Source organism: Natrix helvetica, assembly GCF_964273705.1.
Source record: "Natrix helvetica genome assembly, chromosome: 1".
Classification (NCBI taxonomy): Eukaryota; Metazoa; Chordata; class Lepidosauria; order Squamata; family Natricidae; genus Natrix; species Natrix helvetica.
This window is the reverse complement of record NC_138548.1, coordinates 335087880-335101473: the sequence shown is the minus strand read 5'-3', so window position 1 is coordinate 335101473 and position 13594 is coordinate 335087880. Positions and strand designations below refer to the sequence as shown.

Below are 13594 nucleotides of genomic sequence, written 5' to 3'. Positions count from 1 at the left end.
TCTGCAGGTGATCTTGTGCCTCCCTATGCAACTGCTTTGAATAAATTATTGGCAATGCTATAGGATCCTGCTAAAAGCAGTGGAAAGGCAAAAAGGGCACGTAAACAAATCAATAAATTGAACCTTTCTAGATATTATGGGCCTCATCATGTGGTACTGTATAGAAACTTCCTGACTGTATTGGAGAAATTGTACAATTTGAAGAATTTAGAGGAGTATGCAACTTTCATAACAGAATTGCAGCTTCAAAATCCAAGTTGGATGAAGTACATGAGGAATTTGATGAGCTTCCATAATTTGCAGATGGAAGCATGCAGTCTAATCTTGCGCATATTGACTCAGAAGTATTTTTGCTTTGAGCTGCAACAAGTAAGTTGAAAGGAGAATAGCTGCACAGAGAATATGATATGTGTTTATTCAGATCAAAGGAGTATCTACTGTTCATAAATAAATGTACAAAATACTTAATTTCAAATGTATAGCAAAAATTGACATTTTTGAATTTTGAATATTTATTTGTTTGCTTCTGCTTCCCCCCAAGGCTCTATTCTGATCTTCAGAAAACTATGCAAACATTGTTTCTCTGTAATTGTTGGCAAACTCTTGGTGAATGCATGTAATAATCATATAGGAGATCACTTTGATTAAGTGAACAGATATTGAACATGTATCAGGATGACTTTACAGAGTACAGCAGTGCTTTTCAAGTGTACCAGTTTAAGATGTGTGGACTTCAACTCCCAGAATTTCTCAGGCTATCTGCTGCCTGGATAATTCTGAGAGTTGAAATCCACACATCCTAAAGTTGACAAACAGTGGTGTACAGTATACATACATCCCGCAAAGATAGCTTTATGCAAAATAAAATAAATTGAAAAATCTTTGCACATAATAATCTAAATGCTGGGATGAATAGTCAGCTGAGATCGTCTTCTGGACATATCTAGCACTAATGACCTAACTCTTTGCTTCTTTTGAACATCAAGTCTTCACTTGTAGGTGTATAGCCTAGCTCACAAGTTGGATACAACTTGCAAAGAAGCTGTCATTCCTTAGTTTTGCCCAACACAGCAGTTAAGCTTAGAGGGAAAATTCATACAAATACATGGGAATTCTCTTTCTCTCTTTGTACCATTGTGGTATACGGTGAATGAATAAAGGAGGGCAGTCAGTTGGGAAGACTAGAGGGAAAGAAATAAAAGGAAGGAAGGAAAAGGAAGAGAAAGGAATAAAAATAGAACAAATTGTATGAATGTGAAAGAAAGTGTGAGAGTATATGGGGTAATTATTATTATGCTGACTGATTTTGCTGGGATAATTCTGATTATATTCTCACTTTTCTCCCATTCCAGCAAATTTTACCAAAGGATTCCCCCCTCAAAAAATGGGAACCTCAGGAGAAAAAGATTGCATATTCCTATAGAAAATTGCAAATAAATGTGAATGCTCATCTTTCAACTGATGCAGTTCTTACTTTTCTGCAATTAAGATTTGATTGATTTTCCCTTTGAACATATTGTGATTTAATTAAGGTGACATTAAATTACACTTAACCTACACGTTTTAGGCCAGTCTCACTACTTCAAAAGATGCCACAGACATAGCCACAAAACAATAACCTAGTAAAATGAAATTTTCACGTGGTATTGATATCTAGAAATACTTTCCCTGAGCATTGTTACTATGCTAACAGGAAACAAACATTTGAAGACATAAACAGTGCTCACTGAGGACAGCTGGTTATAGCAGACATATTCCAGCAAAGACAGTAAAAAATATTCACATATCATCCATCTCATATGAAACAAAATGATTTAAGTACCATCTGCCCAGTTTAAGAGAAGCAAAACTCCTATCTTGCTATATTTATATGTTATCTGTCATACTGCGGCATTAAGAAATTAGTTTCAACTTCATTCTGAAAGCCAGTCTAGACAGAATCATATACCAAATTATTAATCTGAGTTTATGCACTTTATAATTATTCCAGAGTAGTCACCACTTTGCAAGCTTGGTTTCTTTTCTTCTTTAATTGCATCAGTTTTCCTGTCCCTTTGTTACAAAAAAAGTAACTGATACTGGAGAGACATTATAAATTCTGCATTTTGCTTGAAATGGCACATGGGAGGGAAGGACCAACAATAAATGGTGATGCAAAGAAACAATTCCCATGTGCAAAAAAGAAACAAATTCTACATTGAAATTAAAAACAAAACAAATCTGGCTGAACATATCATTTTCCCCACTGATTTTAGGGGATCCCAACTATTGTATGGAAACAGATATAAATTGGATTGGCACCAGAATTTTCTACAGTGAACCTTTTAAAAAAGCTGCTCCAAATCAAGTTTGTCCTAGAAATGTTGTCTTTAATGCCTTCAACTTTTTGTGCTATACACATTGGTTATACCAATGTTGGACTGGCTTTTTTTTTTGGTTATTCTATAGGTAATACAAAATGGTCATCATTAAGTGGAAATCTCCTTCTCCAGCTGTAATCACAGTTAAAGGCCTTAAACTTGAGCCTGATGGATGATAATAACAGTAAATGAAAAAATGCAGGCCATTCTCAACAGTCTGCAGCATCAACTTTTTCAAAAATCTTTTAGCTCGTTCTAGGTAGTTTAGCATTTTGTAATCTAAGCAACTTTAAGATAGGTGGACCTCAACTCCCAGAATTCCCCAGTCAGCTTGCCTGGACTGCAACCAGTCCACCCATCTTAAAGTTACTCAGGTCGGGAAACACTGACCTAGTTTATCCATTACTTTTCACTTCATTTTGTTAAGTATAATATTTTTAGTCCATTACCTGCTCATCACACATTCAAGTATGTGAGTTACTCCTCGCTGATGATCACATCAAGGAACTAATCTTTATTTCATCCATGATTGATTTTATCCTTTTAGAATCCATGGTACTTTTGATAATTGGCTCCAAATCTATAAGCTCTATCTTCTTTCTCTTCCTCAGAATCGAACTTTCATGACCTACTACGATCACTATCACTAGAAAAAGCCCTATTTTTATATATTGTTATCCTTCATAGTCTTGCCAAAGTATACTATTGCTGTCCTCTGTAGAATTACATATCAATGACTTTCTTTATCTACGAGAGCATTAGAGCATGGTTTTATATAATCTTCACTTTTGGCCATCAATGAAGAGTGCAGACTGATGTTGCCTTTGTCTACTTCAATCAATCAGAATAGAACTGGAAGGGACCTTGGGGGTTTTCTAGTCCAACGTCCTGCTTGGGCAGGAGACCGTATACCATTTCAGACAGGTAGCTGTCCAGTCTTTTATTAAAAACCTCCACTGATGAACTTCTGAAGGCAAATTGTTCCACTGTTATCCTCACCATTAGGAAGTTTCTCCTTAATTTCAAAATTTACATCAACCCAGTTTTTTAACTTGTCACGTTCTTACTTTAAATCTTCACTGCTACATAGTGGTGCAGTCCGATTTTCTCAGATTGTTCATGTTTCAGCCTCTGATGTTGATTCACATGATGATCTTTTCCAATCTTGCATTTTCTTATACTCTAGTCACTGTTTAAGTTAAATAGATATGGGGACCGCATGCATCTTTGCTTCATTTCATTCCCTAACATGAAAATCTCGGTTCCTCCAAGTTCAATTTTTATGGCAGATTCCTGTTTATTATTAACATCCCTTAGAAAATTAATCAAGACTTCTGATATACCCAATACGACTTAATACATACCCCACCCTGGCAGTTTCTTCATAAAGAGCTGGTACAACCAATGAAGGGACGATGGACTTGCTTTTTATTTGCTGTCCCTATTCATCCTATATTAGCTCCTTTTTCTTGTGCCCATTTTTCTAAATGGTTCTAGTCTTCATTGGTAGATATTAAGTGAACTTTGCTTGAATAAGGAATAATGGCAATTGATTTGTATCTCACTTCTTTGTCATTGGCCCAGACAATGATGTTTCCCAGGCCCTGAAAATTTGCTACACATTGTGTTCCCCTTTTAATTGCCATACTTTGCAATTTTAAGATGTTCAGTGTGTTCCTTTCCTTTTCATAACTTCTCTGTTACTTCTTGTATTTTTCCAGGAGGTGGTCCCTGAACATACATTATAAAAGTTTTATAAGTTTGAACCGTTACCCCATACATTCACAATGTTTATGATATTTAAAAGTGATGGCATTCAAGATGTGGAAAACATTTGTTGAATAACTATGTAGAATGACTCTCACTCGTAAGTAAATAAGCTGATTTATAGGGCTTAATTTTTAGAAATGGAGTTTAAGCCTATTCCTCTACAATGAATCATCAAAAAGTGTTTTGGCTTATTGAATGATAATTGATAAAAAATGCTATAATTAGCTTTTAGTCATCACTGTAATAGAGGAACAATGCTAGCATTTGGAAATCCTAAAATGAATGTATTATGCTTATCTTTGTGATTTGTATGCCTGCATTAGTGGAAATGACTGGTACAAAAAGAGTTTAAAAAGAGTTCAAGAATTCTGATGTTATATATGCTGATGGAAGCAAGACTACTCTATGCACAGAAATGGAAGGTCATCTTGACCCCCCACAATGGATGAATGGCTGCAAAAACTGAGAGTGTTAGCAGAGATGGCTAAATTGATTGCTTTAATTAAAGAAAAAAACAAAAAAACCTTTACTTCCACTTAGAAACCTCTTCTGGACTTTGTGCTTGAGGTGGAAAAAGATGAAACTTTGACCTTGGGCTTTACCAATTAGATAGATTTGTTGTTACAGAAATGTCTAGTTTCTATTATTATGAAAAAGTAAAAAGTTGAGGGTAAATCTTAATGCCTTATTTTACTGCACCAAAGGATTCGGAAGTCATTACCTTTTTTCCCTTTTTCCCTTCTTTCCCCCCACTATTCACTTCCCTTTTTCCTTTCCTAATTTTACTAATGTTTGCTTTTGTATTCTCTTTGTATGGTTATATTATAAACTAATAAAAACTATATAATAATAAAAAAGAGTTCAATAATTCTTAGTCAATAATTTTTGGGAGGGTGCCTTCCAGTCACTCTTGAGTCCTGGTAACTATCTGGACAAGTTCATATAGCCTTTGTGACATTTTTTATTGGCATAAATGTATAATATTATTATTTTTCTTCTTCCATTCCTGCAGGTTTTTTGGCAAGATTTTTCAGAAGTGGTTTGCCCTGCCTCGCCTCCTTCCTAGAGCTGACCGAAAGTGACTGGCCCAAGGTCACCCAGCTGGGTTGGTGCTTAAGGCGGATCTAGAACTCCCAATCTGATGACTTAACCTCTACGCCAAAGTGACTCTCACAGTAACATGTTCAAATCCAGAAGCATGTTTTGAATTATTTTCATCATTGCTTTATGAAAGGAATGAAACGAGACATTAAAATTGTATTAACAAAGTGATCCTAAATGTTTATTTGAAGAAGCTACTACTGTGTTCAATTATGCTTTCTTTACATGAAATGCAGTCATAATTTAGAGATAGCAGCAAGTTCTATTTTTGAGTAGGCATGTTTAGCACCAGCTTATGGAGCTGCCCTTAAAGAATATTGAGAAGCTTCAACTGCTCTAAGATTCACTGGTGTGAGCAGTTAAAAGTGCCTGTGGCTTCACACATATGACCCCACTGCTCTATGAACTGTATTGGTTGCTTGTAAGCTTCAAGGTACAGTTCAAGGGGCTGGCAGATACCTCAATCAATTCAATTCAATCAATCAATTCAATTTACCTAAAAAGCCCTTCACTCAGTGTTTTCTGTCCTTCTTCTTAGGAGAGGATTCTCTAGTTCATATCAATAAGGAAGTGCCATCCAGAGGGACTCAGGAAGAGAAACATTTCTGTTGTGCTGCCTATCCTCTGAATATCACCTTCCCCAGAAATGAGACTCATCCTGACCCTACTGGCTTTTCACAAGGTCTTAAAAACCAGGTTGTGCTGAAGGCAGTACTTGACGTCGTAGTGACACGACATGCAATGTTGGGGCTCCAGGATTGCTGTCGATATATCTGTTGCTGGACAATCCTTTTGGATCTAAACCATTCTGAAGGAACGGTGATAGTGAAGGGCATGTCCTGCTAATCTCAGGGACATCGCAAAGCCCCTGATTGATCCAAGAAAAAGCTCTTTTTGCCGGCTACAAGAGAAGCAGCCAATATGGCTGCAGAAGGTTGGGACAAGCCCCTGAAATGGAAGCAGCACAGGAGAGACAGTCTGCCAAAATGGTGAGAAAAATCTTATTAGAGAAGAGAAAACCCAAAAGACTCAGAGTTAAAATAAAATTGAAGACAGAAGGAAACAAGCGGTGAATTTACCCTGATTTAAAACTATCGTGTTATCTTTTTCACTTTAATTTTATTTGTTTTTTATGGACTGACTTTTTACAAATGTCTCTTACTTTTAAACTTTTTTTCCCCTTCTTCCTCTATACTTTTCCCATTTTTTTGTGTTTGTGGATTAAAAGCCTCTTTCCTTGCAAGGCTCAATCGGATGGTAATCTTTAAATATTTTTTTCTCTCTTTCGGGAGAAAAACCCTTTCCGGAGTTCAGAGTTTAGAAAAGAGAGCCAAAAACAGAGGGAAAAGATGTAACACTGCCATCTAGTGGCTAGAGGCGTGGCAACATCTGATATTACAAAGCTATCGGCTTGTTTAACTGAAAGGGTCAGTGGAAAAACCTTCACTGAATTTGTTTGAAACCTAGCAAAAGCCTTGGATGTTTTAGTGGCAGTGTCTATAACTTGGAAAAATGGCACTATATGAAGAAGAAAAGGAACTAACATTGCAAAAAATTATGTTAGAAATTCAAAAACTCTTAATAACTACAGAGAGAATTGAAAAGAGTCTTGAATTTATAGATCAAAATACAAAATATCAAAATACAGAAAGTATGGAGGGAAGAGTTGAGAATACTTATAAAACAACAATGAAATTTGAGGACAGAGTTCAAAAAATTGCAGAGACATATCAAAGTGATAAGAAAATTGTTGACATTGACAGCAAATCGAGTGTGGAGGGAAATAATAAGTGCGGAATGCGGAAAGGAAAGATCGATGAACTGGAACTCTATTTCAGATGTCAAAACATAGATGAAGATAGGGGAGAAAATTTGGCAGAAACAATGAGAGTAATTTCGGCAGAAGCACCAGTGATAACAAAAGTCAAGCAGATGAAAGGAACAGATGGAGCGTTTCGAATTTTTTTAAGATATCCAATGAGCAACAAGTTGTCAAGAGAAGTCCACATAAGACTTATCAAGAAAACACTTAGAATACAGATTCTACAAATGACAAGAGATATTGGACTGCAGGATACAGGATGATGAAATGAAATGTCACAATAAAATGTAGTTAAATGTAATTAAACTTTGAATATTATGTATAAGATAAAGTAATAATAGCTATAGTCAAATAAATGATCAATAATGATAATAAAGCATTTATATATACTAGATTGATAATATGAAATTTTATATAAACTGTAAGTGAGGATGATGGAGATGATGTTGAAAATCCTTTTTTTTAAAGATATCATTGGATGATTTCAGGATGATGTAATGAAATGCCATAATATAAATTTACTTCAAATTTAATATGCCTCATATAAAAAGGATGTAATAATAGCTATGCTTAATGGAAGTTTAACAATTATAATAATTTGTATAAATGTATATTAGATTGATGATACCAATAATGGAAAAAACATGGAATTGAAAATTATTAGAGAATGTTATTGTTGCTAAAATAATAGAGTGATTTATAATAGGATACAAAAAAATCTTTATTATTGGATATATTAAAGATAATATAATGAATCATCATAATATAAATGGATACATATTTAGAATACTTTGTTTAAAATGGTGAAACTATAGTGATAATTAAACAAATGAAGTATAATAATAATGTATACAAAGATATTTGATTGACAATAAGTGATTTTTGATAAAGCTCAAGTGATGACTATGGAAAGGACGGAGAAAGATTTTATAACCAATCGACACACTGTATGTAGTTGAAGAGGTTTTTTATGTTATATGTTTTACGTGTTTATGTTTGTTTTTAAATAAAAAAATATTTTTTAAAAAACCAGGTTGTGTTATTCATTCTAGGGCACTGATGGTGTGGATGAGCTCATTTGTTGATTAAATTAATTGTAGTTATTATTAGCATTGTTCTGGGTTATTGTTCTCAGCTGTTATTCATATGATTTATACTATTACTAGTCGATAACCTGGCATTGCCCGGGTATTTATTTTATAGGGGGAAAATGTCCAGACCAAACGTAATTTCTAAAGTTGGATTTTCTCCCTTACCAGAGGGAGCTCCCTTGTGGAGTACTGTGAAGCCGTTACCATGGCAACTGCACTGCACTGTACAGTAGAAGCCATTTTACGGCAATACAGTAGAAGTCATTTAAAGGCACAACAGGCTGCATCTTAACAGAACACCTGCCCCGAGGTATGTTATGGGTTTCTTACCCTCACAAAATTTGTCTCCAGAGAGTAAGTCATCTGTGTACCAAGTTTGGTTGAAACTGCTTGAGGTGTTACACACACACACACACACACACACACACACGTTGTATTTGGGTCTTTTCCCGTGTAAGATTGAGATTCTCTTGGCAACGTTTTGGCGAGGTCTCACTCGCCATCTTCAGGCTGGTGTTTTGTTTTTATTTTGTTTAAATAGCTGCCCAGAGTCATGCAAAAAATAAATATATTTTTTTAAATCTCTAGATCTTGTATGGTGTAATTCATCCCTCCCTACTCCTATTTATTACCTACATGAAATTATTTGCCATCTATTTTATAGAACATCATTCATTCTCTACTGTTTTTAAAGATACAAATGGCTCTGATCTTACTGATCTTTTCTTGAAGATCTGTCTTTTCCCTTAGGGATTGGTCCAGGATGTTATCTGTGCTTGGTGTATAATATTGACTGGCTGCTTTTTAACTCAATTATTAGGAAATTGATTGAGCACTTGATGCTCTCTGAGCTTGGTTGTTTTCTTGCAGATGTTTCATTGCCCAACTAGGATGCCATTTTCAGTGCTAGAAGGAAGTGAGGTTTACTCCCACTAATGGTGATAAATAGGGCACCACCCTATAAGCATTGGCGGGAGGGTTCTTCTCTTCTCGGTTCCTTGATTATGCAGTCATTTACTGTTTGATTGCTTCACTCAAAATCATCTCAGAAACAACTAATAAATTCACAGTTCATCTTTGAGCTACACATATTCTTTTCTGTTGGTATGAGGAACCCCTGTCACATTGCAGTTTATCTATTCATAATTATTATAGGGCAGTATTGGAGAAACTTTTTGGCACTGAGTGCCAAAACGCAACCGCGTGTGCGCGGGGGGAGCACCGGTAACCAGAAGAGTAGTTCCCCGGTGTGCATGCCTGCTGAGCTTCCAGTATCTGACATGCACATGAGGCAGACCAGTCAACTGGTCTTCTGGTTTCTGGCACGCATGCACGTGTGAAGGCCAATTGGCCGGCATGCATGTGCACGCTGAAAACCGGAAGCTCAGCTTCCCAGTGCACACATGTGTGCTGGGGAATAGCTCTTCTGAATAGCTCAGCACTCCCACATGCACAAAGACCAGTTGGCCAGCACACATGTCCATGCCGGAACCCGGAGGAGCAACGGGTGATGGCTGGCATGCCCGGAGACATGGCTCTGCATGCCACTTCCAGCACATGTGCCATAGGTTTGCCATCATGATTATAGGGGGTAGAAGGGATTGGTTATATAACTTGTTGCTTTTACTGTTGTCAGATATTGTCATGTTTTTGTATAGCCAGCCAGCCAGAATCACTATGTTCAAATGGGTGACCGTATAAATCATTTAAATGAATACTACCTATGCTGAAGTGAAGTGGAATATTAGTCTTAGCTGAGTTTTTCCTATGCATATTCCATGCTATATATCTTGAAGTCATGTTGGTGCTCTATTAAATATATGCACCTTTATAAGTAGACTTATTTCAAGATCTATCTTTTCAAAGGCCTGTTCCAATAATCTGAAAGCCTTATTCTTCCACGAAAACTAATTATAGAGACTACCAAATGGCGTAGAGCTGAATGAGAAGCCCAGATAGCCTTCTTCAGAATGAATGGTCTGGACTGAGTGTGTCAGGCCTGGAAGCCATCTTTTACACTGAGCCTTCAGGCCTGCCACATTTAGTGCTGTGGGAAACTGGGAGGGGGGAATTGTATGGAGTTGGGGAGATATATATAGTCATAATAACATTCCTTTCTCAGAGACTCAAGGACATCCCGCCCTGCACCTGGAGGGGCGTGATTGGGAGGCATCTCCAGTTGGCACGGTGACTCAATTGGACCATGTGACAGACATGTGGGTGCTGGGGGCAGGGACTTGGACTTTGGTTTGGGTGGGGAAAACCTGGAAGCTTTCAGATTCAGGTTTTCCCAGATGTGCCAATATGACATTTCTAATAAAATGGAACTTTGGGGAAACTCAAGCCTCGGAGTCTTCTTTCGTTGGGGGTGTTACTTGGAACCCTGACAGAGTGATTATGATGAAGAGCATCTATCTTCCTAGGAAATTATTTGGAAGAAATACCTTGATCCTTGAGCAAAACCAGTGCCTCTCTGCCATTCATTAAAGCAATCCAACAGTGTCGGGGGGCGACACCCAGGAGCAGAGCCTTCTCTGTGATGGGCCCAGCCCTGTGGAATGACCTCCCCCGTGACATCAGGATTATTTCCGATCTCCGCTCCTTCCGTGTACAGCTGAAGACCCACCTCTTTCAATTACCTGGCCTGGCTCAACCGTAAATTTTTTCTTATTCCTCCTGACAGTCCTTTTAAATTTTTAAATTTTAAATTGTGTTATTACAATTGGGGTATTTTAATGGTGATTTTTAACTGTCTAAATGTGATGTAATTTGTTACCTCCTCCGTGCATGTATGTCTTTGCATATGTGTATGTTCATGTGGTTGTACATATGTTTTATGTTTTATATGTTCTACTGTACGCCGCCCCGAGTCCTGTCTGGAAAGGGAGCGGCTAATAAATTCAAATTTTTTATTATTATTATTATTATTATTATTATTATTATTATTATTATTATTATTATTATTATTATTATTATTATTATTATTATTATTGTCCCCTTTAGGGTTTCATATGTAACTAAAAAGAAGCACTGAGGTGATTTGTAAAAATGGCAGCATTTTCCCTCCAGCTCACACAGAATCTTTTTTGAAATGTTTTGAGGAACATGTCTATCCTAATGCTAATACAAATAGTCCTCAACATATGACCACAATTGAGCCCAAAATATCTGTTGTGAAGTGACACATTTGTTAAGTCTATTTTGTCCCATTGTAGGACCTTTCTTGCCACAGTTGTTAAGTGCAACAAATGCAGTTGTTAAGTTAGTAGCAAGGTTGTTCAATAAATCTAGCTTCCACATTGATTTTGCTTGTCAGAAGGTCGCAAAAGAGGATTGCATGTCTCCAAGACACTGCAACTGTCATAAATATGAACCAGTTGTCAAGCATCTGAATTTTTATCTACAGGGATACTGCAAAGGTGATAAGGGGGAAAAATGGGCATAATTCACTTTTTTCCACAGCTGTTGCAACTTTGAACGGTCACTAAATAAACTACTGTAAGTTGAGGATTACTTGAATTTGCTGCAATTGTATCTTTGGAAGCCTGACCAGCAAACCAGCTGGAAACAAAGAGCTCAGCTCATTTGTATTTTGCCTTATTGTATGTTTAAACTTTCTTCCCTTTTTCCTTTCTTTTTCTCATTCTTGGATCCAGAAAACTCTGAATGCTTGATAGCTTTGCATTAAGGTTGACTCAGCCTTCCATCTTTCCAAGGTCGGTAAAAGGTGGAGCTTAGATTGTTAGAGGCAATATGCTGACTCTGTAAACCACTCAGAGAAGGCTATAAACCCATGATGGCGAACCTATGGCGTGCGTGCCACAGGTGCCACGCGGAGCCATTTGTCAGGGCATGCAAGGTGTTGCCTGTTACCTGGCCAGCACGCATGTGCATGCTGGCCAGCTGACTTTGGTCTTCTTTTGAGGCCATTTTTCGCTCTCCGCAAAAAAATGGCCATATGGGCAAACCGGAACTTCGGGAACATACTTCCGGTTTGCTCGTAGGGTCATTTTTTGCCCTCCAGAGCCTTCAGGGAAGCCTCCTGAAGGCTCCGGAGGGATAAAACCAGCCCTACGAGCAAACTGGAAGTACATTCCTGAACCTCTGGTTTGCCCATAGGGCCATTTTTTTGCAGAGGGCAAAAAAACAGTAGCAAAGGTAAGTGATCTAAGTGTTTTGCAAATCTAAATTGGATTCCCCCCCAGTGATTCCCACAAAGGGGTACAAAAGAAACCCAGAAACACTCAGAGTGTTGCTCTCTTTAGCTCAGGGATGGAACACATTTATTTTACAATACAATACAATACAATACAATACAATACAATACAATACAATACAATACAATACAATACAATACAATACAATACAATAGTAGAGTTGGAAGGGACCTTGGAGGTCTTCTAGTCCAACCCACTGCCTAGGCAGGAAACCCTATACCGTTTCAGACAAATAGCTATCCAACATCTTCTTAAAGACTTCCAGTGTTGGAGCATTCACAACTTCTGGAGGCAAGCTGTTCCACTGATTAATTGTTCTAACTGTCAGGAAATTTCTCCTCAGTTCTAAGTTGCTTCTCTCCTTGATTAGTTTCCACCCATTGCTTCTTGTTCTACCCTCAGGTGCCTTGGAGAATAGTTTGACTCCCTCTTCTTTGTGGCAACCCCTGAGATATTGGAACACTGCTATCATGTCTCCCCTAGTCCTTCTTTCTCTTAAGCTAAACATACCCAGTTCCTGCAACCGTTCTTCATATGTTTTAGTCTCCAGTCCCCTAATCATCTTTGTTGCTCTTCTCTGCACTCTTTCTAGAATCTCCACATCTTTTTTTACATCGTGGCGACCAGAACTGAATGCAGTGTTCCAAGTGTGGCCTTACCAAGGCATTATAAAGTGGTATTAACACTTCACGTGATCTTGATTCTATCCCTCTGTTGATGCAGCCTAGGACTCTGTTGGCTTTTTTGGCAGCTGCTGCACACTGCTGGCTCATATTTAAATGGTTGTCCACTAGGACTCCAAGATCCCTTTCACAGTTACTACTACTGAGCAAGGTACCACCTATACTGTAGCTGTGCATTCCATTTTTGTTGCCTAAATGTAGAACCTTACTCTTTTCACCATTGAATTTCATTTTATTAGATAGTGCCCAATGTTCAAGTTTGTCAAGATCCTTCTGTATCTTAAGCCTATCTTCTGGAGTGTTGGCTATTCCTGCCAGCTTGGTGTCATCTGCAAATTTGATGAGTTCCCCATTTATTCCCTCATCCAAATCATTGATGAAGATGTTGAAGAGTACTGGGCCTAAAACAGAGCCTTGGGGTACTCCACTGCATACTTCCTTCCATGTAGATGCAGTTCCATTGAGGACTACACGTTGAGTGCGGTTGGTCAGCCAGTTACGAATCCATCTGGTGGTAATGCTGTCTAACCCACATTCTTCTACTTTATCT

At 37.6% G+C, this 13594-nt stretch overlaps 1 protein-coding gene across 7 annotated transcripts in view; it reads right to left on the bottom strand.

Moving 5' to 3' along the window:
• Window positions 1-13594, bottom strand: part of CADPS (calcium dependent secretion activator) — a 492613-nt gene that overhangs the window by 108506 nt on the left and 370513 nt on the right. The gene's annotated exons all lie outside the window — the stretch shown is intronic.